Genomic DNA, 10,048 nt, shown 5'->3' on the forward strand with positions numbered 1-10,048 from the left:
GGAAGGAGGGGGAGGGAAATGGGAAACGGGGAGGAGGAAGGAGGGGGAGGGAAATGGGAAACGGGGAGGAGGCGGTAATTTTTCAAATAAAAATAAATAAATAAAAACAGTACATAAAAAAAGATCAAAACAAGTGAATCCAAGAAAGCAAGAAGGATTCAACATAAAGAAATGTATTGATGTAATTACTGCACTAAGAATTGTATGCAGATGGATTGCTGACGGCAGCCATGTCCACAGATCCAAAGTGTTTACCACTCTATTAAAATCTCTAAGTAAAATTAAGGATTTGGACAAGGAAAGTTCATAGTATATTAGATACTATCAGAAACATCAGCAATGAACTTTAACAACCTTATTCTAAGTGAAAGAAGCCAAACACCAAAGGCACACATTTCATGTCCTGCTTCTATTAACTGTAAAGACATGTCCTCAGACACAGAGAGCAGACTTCTGGTTGCCAGGGGCTGAAAGGAGCAGAGGACAGCACTGATGGCTCAGTGGGGATGTTGACAGAAGTATTTTGGAGTTAGACAGTGATGGTGGTTTCATAGTACAAATCAACAGCTGACAACAGACTTCTTCCTGTGTAAATTATGTCTCAATCATCATGATACAATACAGCAAACAGTGTGAAAACTGGAGGCACATCTATTAAACACAGAGGGAAGAGCCTTTTCAAGGAGGAGGAGTACTGAGGGAGAGTCTCATGTAGCCCAGGCTGGCCCAGAACTCACTACACAGAGGAGGATGACTTGAGCTCCTGATGTTCGGCATCCCAGTGCTGGGATTCAGGTGCGTACCTCCTCCCCAGTGCTGATCCCCCCAGTAAGACCCTGACACCCAGAATCTGGAGACAATGCAATGATGCACTGTAATACTCGCAAACATGTAGTAATCAGCCATACTGCTTCATGACAAGTCAAGTTCCCCAAATTAACCGAAACTTTAATACAAGTAACAGTAGGAAATGATAAATGCAAACAATGCGTTTACTAAATATTATTAAGTGAAACCAGCAGATGGCACAGAGGGGACAGTCAGTGTACACCCGCTGTGCGATGTCTTTCTGCACACTGTAAATATGTGCTGCTGTCATTGGCTGATAAATGAAGCTCATTTGGCCTATAGTCAGGCAGGATATAGCTAGACCGGAAAGACAAACTGAACAGAGAAAGGAGAAGGGTGAAGCCAGGAATTGCAAGACAGATGCAGAGGAAGCAAGATGAGAATGTACTAAGAAAATGTACCAAGCCATGTGGCTAAACATAGACAAGAATTACGCATTAATTTAAGTGTAAGTGCTGGTTAGTAATAAGCCTGAGCTACCAACCGAGCATTTATTATAAGTAATATTAAGCCTCTATGTGGTAATTTGGGAAGCAGCTATCAGGTACTTGACAGAGGCTGTGAACACAGGAAAACTTCTGTTTACAGACACGTAAGTGACCAATACCTCCTGCAACAGGATCACACATTCTTAGTATTACTTAATGGTTTCTTACAGAAAAACATCCCCATACCACAGGCTTTGTGTTAGGTCATGTGACTTGCTCCAGCCAATGGCAAATGAATGAAAGCAGCATGGGCCAGACCTGAGCTGAGCCTTAGAAACTCTTTTCTCTCAGTCTCTCACTCTTTCCCTTCCACCTGGCACGTCCCCATAAGGAACTGCTCCTTCAGAAATCAAGGCTTGGGAAGAGTGAGCAGACTCAGTCAGAAAACACAACGTGACCTAAAAATTAATGTTTCTTGCAAACTGTGGAGTTTGGGAGCTGTATATTACTTCAGTAAAGCTGACTAGTGCATATAATTATAAAATGTCTATATAATCTTCTAAAATGTAGAGAGGAAATTATGAAACAAGCTATAGAATTTTTAAAGACATTGCCCATTTTAGCCCTCGAGCTATTCAAATGTCCAAGTTCTTGGAACCCTTCCTCCTTATTAGTAGCAAAAGGTTCTGTTTTTCCTACCACTGACCTAGAAACACTATGTCAAACAGCTGTTCGCATACATTCATTGAGTCCTGGGACCAGCACAGTCTGTTTTCCAGGCTGACCCTGTCCGGGAATAGGCTTACACCTTCCTGCTCTGAATTCTGACCGTTTTCTATATGACAAATCTTCCTTATATGTGAGCTCATGGACCACGTGTTTCCACCCTCACAGGCTGATACAGCTTTCCTAGCTTCCCTACGAGAAAGCCTGCCCTTTAAATTGCATCATCAGCCCAATGTAAAAGAACACCTTCAAAATAAATTTCAAAATCAAAGAGCCCCAGTCCACATTCTTTGGCAAAGTTTCCATGATCTTTTATTAGATTCTTGAAGAACTCTCAAGAATATAGCCCTTGCTCTGGACATTCTCAGATTAATTTAAACATGATTCCTACAGTCTTCTGAGGAGGAGCCACTATTTCAGGAACAGGGATACTGAAACACAGGACCAAGACCATCTGTGTTTACACAACTCAGTCTAGCTAGGGTATGGATGTCAAAGCCTGTAATGATGATACAAAGCAATACTGGTTGTAACAGTACTCTGCATCAAAGGTGAGAGCAAAGGGTGCTGGGACAGCATGAGAAGAATGAGGAGGTTTGCCAAATGGAAAAACAATGCTAGGGTAGTACACAGTCTGGACATTCCAGGCTAAGAAGTCACCATCATTAAAGGAAAAGAGGTATTCTCACAAGTTGTACCCAAATGAACAGTAACTAAGAGTCACAGCAAGAAGACTGGCTACTACAAGTGCAATGGATGATGTTGGCTGTCAACTTGACAGGATTTAGGGGGTGGGGGTCTGGGAGAAAACTGAGTCACCATGGAAACACACCTGCAGGCATGTCTGTAAGGAAGTTTCTAGCTGAGGTGGGAAGAGCCACGCTGGGCTGAATAAAAGGAATGGGAGCTGGGCAGAAGCGCTCATCTCTCCCTCTTGAGCACGGGTGTGATGTGACCAGCCACCTCATGCTCATGCCTCCATGTCTTTCCCATCCTGATGAACTATAAGCTCATACTGTGAGACAAAAGAAACCCTCCTTTCTTTAACTTGCTTTTCTCGGGTATTTTGTTTGGTTGCTGTATGCATATGCCACCTAGCAGACTTCAAAGTCCAAGTAGACAACTTTCTAAGAAGACAGAGTTAACTTTCCCAACTCCACCTAAAACCACAGCTCTCCCAAAAAAAACCAGTTCTCTTTTATGCCCATCTCCAACCCTCTCTCGGAATCCTGTCAACCAAAACCCACAAATCTGAGCAAAATGTTCATTCTTCTATTGGTACTTCTGCACCCTCATCTCACAAGGCCTTGGGGCATAGAACCTTCCAGAAGTCATCATATGTATTTGTTCTATAGTGACAGGCTCAAGATTATTCAAGTGACATACAAAGAGCACAGTCTCATGCATGGCTGTGCAGCACCACACTTGTAGAGGGATATCCTCTGACCACAAGAGCCATTAGCATCCTATCAGAGGATTAGTGATCACCCAAAAGAGACCTTCAAGACAGAGGCTACTGATGTGTCCCAGGGAAGGAAGGTCAACAGCCCCTTACCTGAGATTTGAGCCACTCCCTCCAGCTGTATTCAATTCTGCCCCCAACCTTCACAAGATGTAGGAGTTACTCAGGCAGGTGACCCATCTTTTGACATTGCAACACAAAATTGTCATCCACACAGTACATGTTCAAGAAGCATCAATTAAATTACAAAAAAAAAAAAAAAATCAAGATTTTAGTAAGTTTACAATTTTTGTTGGGCCTCATTCACAGCTATTCTGGGGTACATACAGCCCACAGGGAGAATAAACTAAAGGGGTACTCCATCTATGCAGCTATGGTGAAGGGAGGAAGGGTAAGGCAGGGGTGAGACTTTTTATGATACGGCTTTTGGGGGGGGTCTCCCACAACCCTATTAAGTAAGTCCAGATAAATTCATTAGCTCACTAAGCCAATTGACTGGAATCATTACTTTGGTTTGTCATTGGTATCCTACCCTGTGGGGGGCACAGACATTTTTTACATGGCCCTGTGAAAGTTAAGGTAGTCACTACAACCCAAGTGGTTCTTCTTAAATGGAAGAAGGTCCTAGCATATCCTTTATTTACTTACTTTATGTGCATGAGTGTTCTGGATGCATGCATAAACTTCAGCATGTGCAGTCAGTGCTTGGGGACCAGAAGATGACATTGAATCCCCTAGAACTGGAGCTAAAATGAGCATCCACGAGGTGCTGGCAACCGAACCTAGTTCTCTGCAAACTCAGCAAGTGCTCTTCACTACTGTTCAGCCTCCAAGCCAATCTTGTCACCACCATTCATTCACTTTACAAAGTTTGGTCATGTGTTTTTGAACTATCACCTGACACAGTACCACACAGACATGTCAGAAAGATTAGCCAAGAACATTCCTGGTTGTCAGAACAGGGTCTAGAAGAAACGAAATACAAGTATGTTCTGTGCGATCAAATACTTATGGGTTAATCATTACCCTGGCCCAAACTCCCTTGAGGGCAAAAACCACTCAGGCAAGAAACAGGACAGACTTGCAGACCAACGGCAAGCATGAGATGTTACTGTGAAGTTGGTCTGAACAGCTCTCATCTCTCAAATGTGTTTTAAAATCCCCCATGTTTTCAGGAAGACTGAAAGTGTCCTTTTAGCAGACACTACCAAAAAGTCACCATTCTCGTACAAAACAGATTCCCTCTGGAATCTGTGGACATCTCAGAGGCAAAAACTAAGTGTGAAATTCTGTATTTGACACATGTGCCCTTCCTTGGGCCGTAGACTGCCTTTGGGAGAAGGGATGATTACAGAGTTTAAATTGCATTTTTGATGTGGAAGGGAAAGGAATCACATCCCTACTTCTGCTGGATGCACAACTAAAGCCACCCCTGGTGGGGCGCTCTCTCACTCAAGACTGGGACTCACAGGCTACAGCATAAGACCAGAACATGCTGCGCTGGAACATGTAAGGTCAGTTCTCATTGCATGTCTGTCTCCTTTCCTGGAAGGGGTAGGGCTCCCTCAGCATCGGCTGAGGTGCTCAGCAATGTGCGATGATTCTCATCTCCATCTTACCAAAGCAGCCACTGTGGGTTCTTTCCTAGGAACCCCAGAGAAGACACGGAGCCCTGAACACCTGCTTCAGATGCCTGGCACACACCCATGTAATACACATGTCCAACCCCAAAGTTCAGATAGACCTCCAGCCTGCAGAGCCACCTGCTTAGTCCATGGTTGCTCCAGATCTAATCCCCACAACCCTACCAATGTGACTCAGACCAGATAAGGGTGATTTCTCTTAATGTTCATGGTTAATTAAGTCACTAGAAAAGAAAAGAGTATGGTCATGGGAAAATTTTTTAGTATGGGCCAGCAAGATAGTTCATCAGGTAAATGCACCTGGTGCCAAGTTGAACAACCTGAGTTCAGTCCCCAGGACTCCCACCCGTTGTCCTCTGACACACACACACACACACACACACACACACACACACACACACACACACACACACAAACACAGCAATGAAAATTTCAAACATTGGGGAATAAGAGAAAAAGCAAATTCTTAACCTTGAATGCAGGAGGCTCTGAGCTTAATCCCAGCACTCGTCAAAGTGACAGGAAAGAGAAGCTTGCATTTTAAGTTAAATGTTTTTAACCAACATGTCAACAAGTTTTTTTTAAGTTTATCACAGCAGAATGACTTGTCTCCAAATTTAAAGCTGCATCCTCTCCATTTATTGCAGCCTGAGTGCACAGAGCTCCAAGACTGCAGTACAATAGGTAAGAGCGTCCTGGCCTGCAGCTCCACATGCACCGGCTAGTCTGCTGCTGTTCTGTATTGTTCACATCATGGTCCACTATCCTTGCTCTGGTGTGTAAATGTATTCAGTTACACGAATCCCACTGCTACGATTGCCTGCCATATTCAACACAGTAACATACGCTGTACAGCTGGACGGTCCACACCCAGGTTGTGCCCCACACAGCAGGCTCCATCACCACTTAGGTTTGTGTAAGTACACACCATGATGTTCATACAATGAGGAAATCATCTAGAAACATGTTCCTCAGAACACAGGGCGTACTTGTCACAGTCCCGTCCTCTCTGCAGGACCATTCTGAGGTCAGCTGCAGAAATGGATTCTGTAAAGGGCCAGTGATCTGAATCCTCAGATTACATTACAGTGATTATAGTAGATGACAGAGAGGCAGACAGATGAACGAAGAAGCCCAAGGGAAGAATGAGAACAAAACCTTACAACCCTGCTCTAACCGAGTTGGCACAGCGGTGGCTCACCAGTGAGGACAGACTTGCAGGCTTGTCCTGAAGCCAGTGTACAGGAGGTGAGCAGCAGTGAGGATTTCTAAAAGCACTGACTTTTGTTGTTTTGGTTTTGACAGGGTCGACCTAGTCAGCCCATGTCTAGCCTCCCCAGTGCTGGGATTACAGATGTGCACCACCACGTCTGCTGAAGATACTTCTGTTTACATTTCGCACGATGGAGGAAAATTGAAGACCATGATTATTATCAGTTAAGTGGTTATAAAGAAAGACGCTAACAGACTGGAGGGGCTCACTTTCCTCAAAACTTCTCTCAGGTACAGCTGCTGTTGGGTAAAATTTAGCTAAAAGGTTACATTTCTAAAATATATATAACTAAACATGTGTTAAGCATCTTTCTTCTAGTAATAAAATACCTGATTATGTCACTATGAGACGGCGGAGAGACAAAATAATTATCACTCCCTATTTATATTATAGACCAAAATACAGGTGTTTTCCAACACACGGGATCTTAAGTGGCATAATTGACAGGTACTATAGGCCCCCAAACCACAAATGAGAGGATATGAAGAAGCAAAATTTATTTGTGCATGTATTTAATCCAAACACAGCATTCTTGATGACTGCCAGGTGTTATTCTGGGAATGGAAGCAAGAAGAGAAGGGATTTAGTGCGGAAATCTTGTGTAGGCTGCTGCATGGAGCACAACAATATGACATAGTACGGGAAGTGCAAACATGAAGAGAAAACCTGCAGTTCAGGAAGGAGGAAAGGAATCTTACTCTTGGAGGACACTTCAGGATGATTTTGACTTGTTTCTTCAACAGGATGGCAGAAGGCCTGGGCTGATCCAGCTGGCTGTCAGGCCCCAAGCAAGTCCCTCAGACTCACCAGATGGAAGAGGAGGCAGGTTGCACAGAGATCCTGAGAGTGTGGGTGCAAACTCTCCAGAAACAGGAGAGTGTCCCGTCCCTCAGTGTAAGAGAAAGGCAGCCCTGCAAAGAAAGCTGGATGGGTGTGAGGTGCTTAGGAGGAAGTGGCAGGAAACACAGCCTGGAGAGTAGATTGCTCCAGCCTCCAGGATCTTAAGAAGGAATTCGACAAGTATTCCACAGAGGATGGCTAAGCTTTGAAACAGGAAAGCAGTGGTCATGCCCAGGATTTCAGAAGCTCTTTTCAAAAGCACACAGAACAAAGAGGGAGGGCCAATACAGGCAGCAGTGGACAGAGGAGCTATGGCAGGCAGACACCCGTTTCCCCCCACAATATCAGGAGAGGAAGGATGCTAAGGATCCCCCCATCACTATCACCTGATTTCTCCTCGTTAGAATTTAGCATATGCTGTTGCAATAGAAACAGGGTGAAAACAAAGACTGGGATGTGCTTTTGAATGCTTCCCAGATGCGGAATAGTATAGTCAGATGCTGTCTGGAGAGCTCATCTAGAGAACCTCGTATAGTCAGATGCTGTCTGGAGAACTCATCTAGAGAACCTCGTATAGTCAGATGCTGTCTGGAGAGCTCATCTAGAGAACCTTGTATAGTTAGTTCCTGTCTAGAGAGCTTGATGACTGACTCAACCCCGACAACCCTGAAATCGACAGACCAGATTCAAGTTTTAATATTTATTGATAATTATGGAAATTAAAGTACTGAGATAATATTATTCAATGAATATCGATGGAGAATTTGTTTAACTAGTTTTAAAAGGGTAAAATAATCAAGACCTTCTCAAATAATGTTCTTCTCAAATTCCAAATACAAAATCAAATGTGAGGTTGCTAAAGGACTCTGATCACAGTTTATACAGGGAGCTACAAATTTTTCAGAATCAGCGTGAATTTGCTTCTGTCTGTAGCATATAGTATATGCTCTAAAAGCTCAAGTAGGATGTAACTGTCCTGTTACATGAGGATGGTGAAACTTTAATCTCACTAGTTTTTACATATGATAACATATAATAAAGAGTTCAAATTGTTTTTCATGTATTTAAGATGTGAAAAATATTCCAACATTTAAGAGACTGAGGCAGGAGAATCATGAGTTCAATGTCAACCTCAGCTACATAGATAAGCTCTGTCTAAATAAATACATAAATAAATATTCTCTTTACAGTGAGAGATTAAGAATGGGGAACGGGTGTAGTGACGACAATAAATGGTAACAATGAATGCTGACATGGAGCTGGTTGAAGAAATCTGTACATGTGATAGAAATGCACAGAAACATATGCATACACACATACACAGAGAGAGAGAGAGAGAGAGACCAACACAAAAGAAAATGAACAGCTATACAAAGCTAATAAGCAATTGTTTACCCTCATTAGTAAATAACATGAAAATGAGTTTTGTCTTGTTTTAATTTTATTTTATGTGTACTGGTGGTGTGATGGCTCATCTTGGTTGTCAACTTGGCTACATCTGGAATCAACTAAAACCCAAGCAGCTGGACACACCAGTGAGGGATTCTTCTGGATCAGATCATCTGAGGTAGGAAGAACCATCCTAAATGCGGATCCCTTGCAGTTGGATAGCTCACCCTAAATCCAGGCCACACCTCCTAGTGGCAGATCACATAGGAAGACATAGAAGGAAGCTATTGTGTTTTGTCTGTGTGTCCTCACTCTCACTGGCAAGTTCACCAACCCTGCTGCTGAGGCGACCCTTCACTCATATTAGAACCTACTTCTTCCTGACTCCAATACAGGTGGAAGACGACCCAAGATATCCAACCCTGTGGACGGAACAACTGGATTATTGGCCTGTCTGCTGGGAGACAGCCTGTGGTGGTTTGAATAAAAATAACTCCCATAGGGAGTGGCACTATAAGGGGGTGTGGCCTTGTTGGAGGAAGTGAGTCACTGAGGGTGGGCTCTGAGGTTTCAAATGTTCAAGCCAGGCTCAGAGTCACTCTCTTCCTGCTGCCTGAAGATCCAGATGTAGAACTCTCGGCTATCTCTCCGGAACCATGTGTGCCTGCATACCATCATGTTTCCCACCATGGTGATAATGAACTAAGCCTCTGAAACTGTAAGCCAGCCCCAATTAAAGGTTTTCCTTTATAAGAGCTGCCCTGGTCACAGTGTCTCTTCACAGCAATAGAAACCCTAAGATGTTGAAGGAGCAGTGAGGCTGCGTCCCCGGCACCCGGCCGCCCACATGGCTTATGCCCCGAAATAATTACACGGAAACTGTATTCTTTTAAACACTGCCTGGCCCGGCTATTTCCAGTTTCTTATTGGCTAGCTCTTACATATTGTTCTAACCCATTTCTAATATTCTGTGTAGTCCATGAGGTGGCTTACCAGGGAGGATCTTAACCTGCATCTGTCTGGCATGGGAGAATCATGGCGACTCCCTGACTCAGCTTCTTTCTCCCAGCATTCTCTCTGTTTATTCCACCCACCTATGTTCTATCCAATAAAATGGGCCAAGGCAGTTTCTTTATTATAATTAACCAATGTCCTTCCTCCATCATTTCCCCTTTTTCTGTTTAAACAAAAAAAAGAAGGCTTTAACTTAACATAGCAAAATTACATATAACAAAACAGTTATCAAGCAAGAATTACAGTTACAATATTTATATCTATTTTATCTTTTATCATAATTAAGGAAAACTATAACTATCTATTCATTCTTCAACTCCATCAAAGACTCAAGAAGGATATAATACTACCTAAGTAAACAAGAAATAAGAAAACTCTAGAAATGACAGAGACATCTCGCTGCCTGGACAGTCACCCAAAGTTC

At 43.2% G+C, this 10,048-nt stretch overlaps 1 protein-coding gene and 1 long non-coding RNA gene across 3 annotated transcripts in view; one reads left to right on the forward strand and one right to left on the reverse strand.

Annotated features, from left to right (window-relative positions):
• Snx30 (sorting nexin family member 30) overlaps positions 1–10,048 on the reverse strand; it is a 127,883-nt gene that overhangs the window by 84,117 nt on the left and 33,718 nt on the right. The gene's annotated exons all lie outside the window — the stretch shown is intronic.
• Positions 8,816–10,048, forward strand: part of LOC126494609 (uncharacterized) — a 7,725-nt gene continuing 6,492 nt past the window's right edge. Inside the window, exon 1 of the long non-coding RNA XR_007590044.1 lies at positions 8,816–9,594. This is a non-coding gene — a long non-coding RNA (uncharacterized lncRNA). The remainder of the gene's footprint in view (positions 9,595–10,048) is intronic.

Source organism: Alexandromys fortis, unplaced genomic scaffold (assembly GCF_014885135.2).
Source record: "Alexandromys fortis isolate MF-2015 unplaced genomic scaffold, M_Fortis_MF-2015_v1.1 scaffold_393, whole genome shotgun sequence".
In the NCBI taxonomy this organism is placed as follows: domain Eukaryota; kingdom Metazoa; phylum Chordata; class Mammalia; order Rodentia; family Cricetidae; genus Alexandromys; species Alexandromys fortis.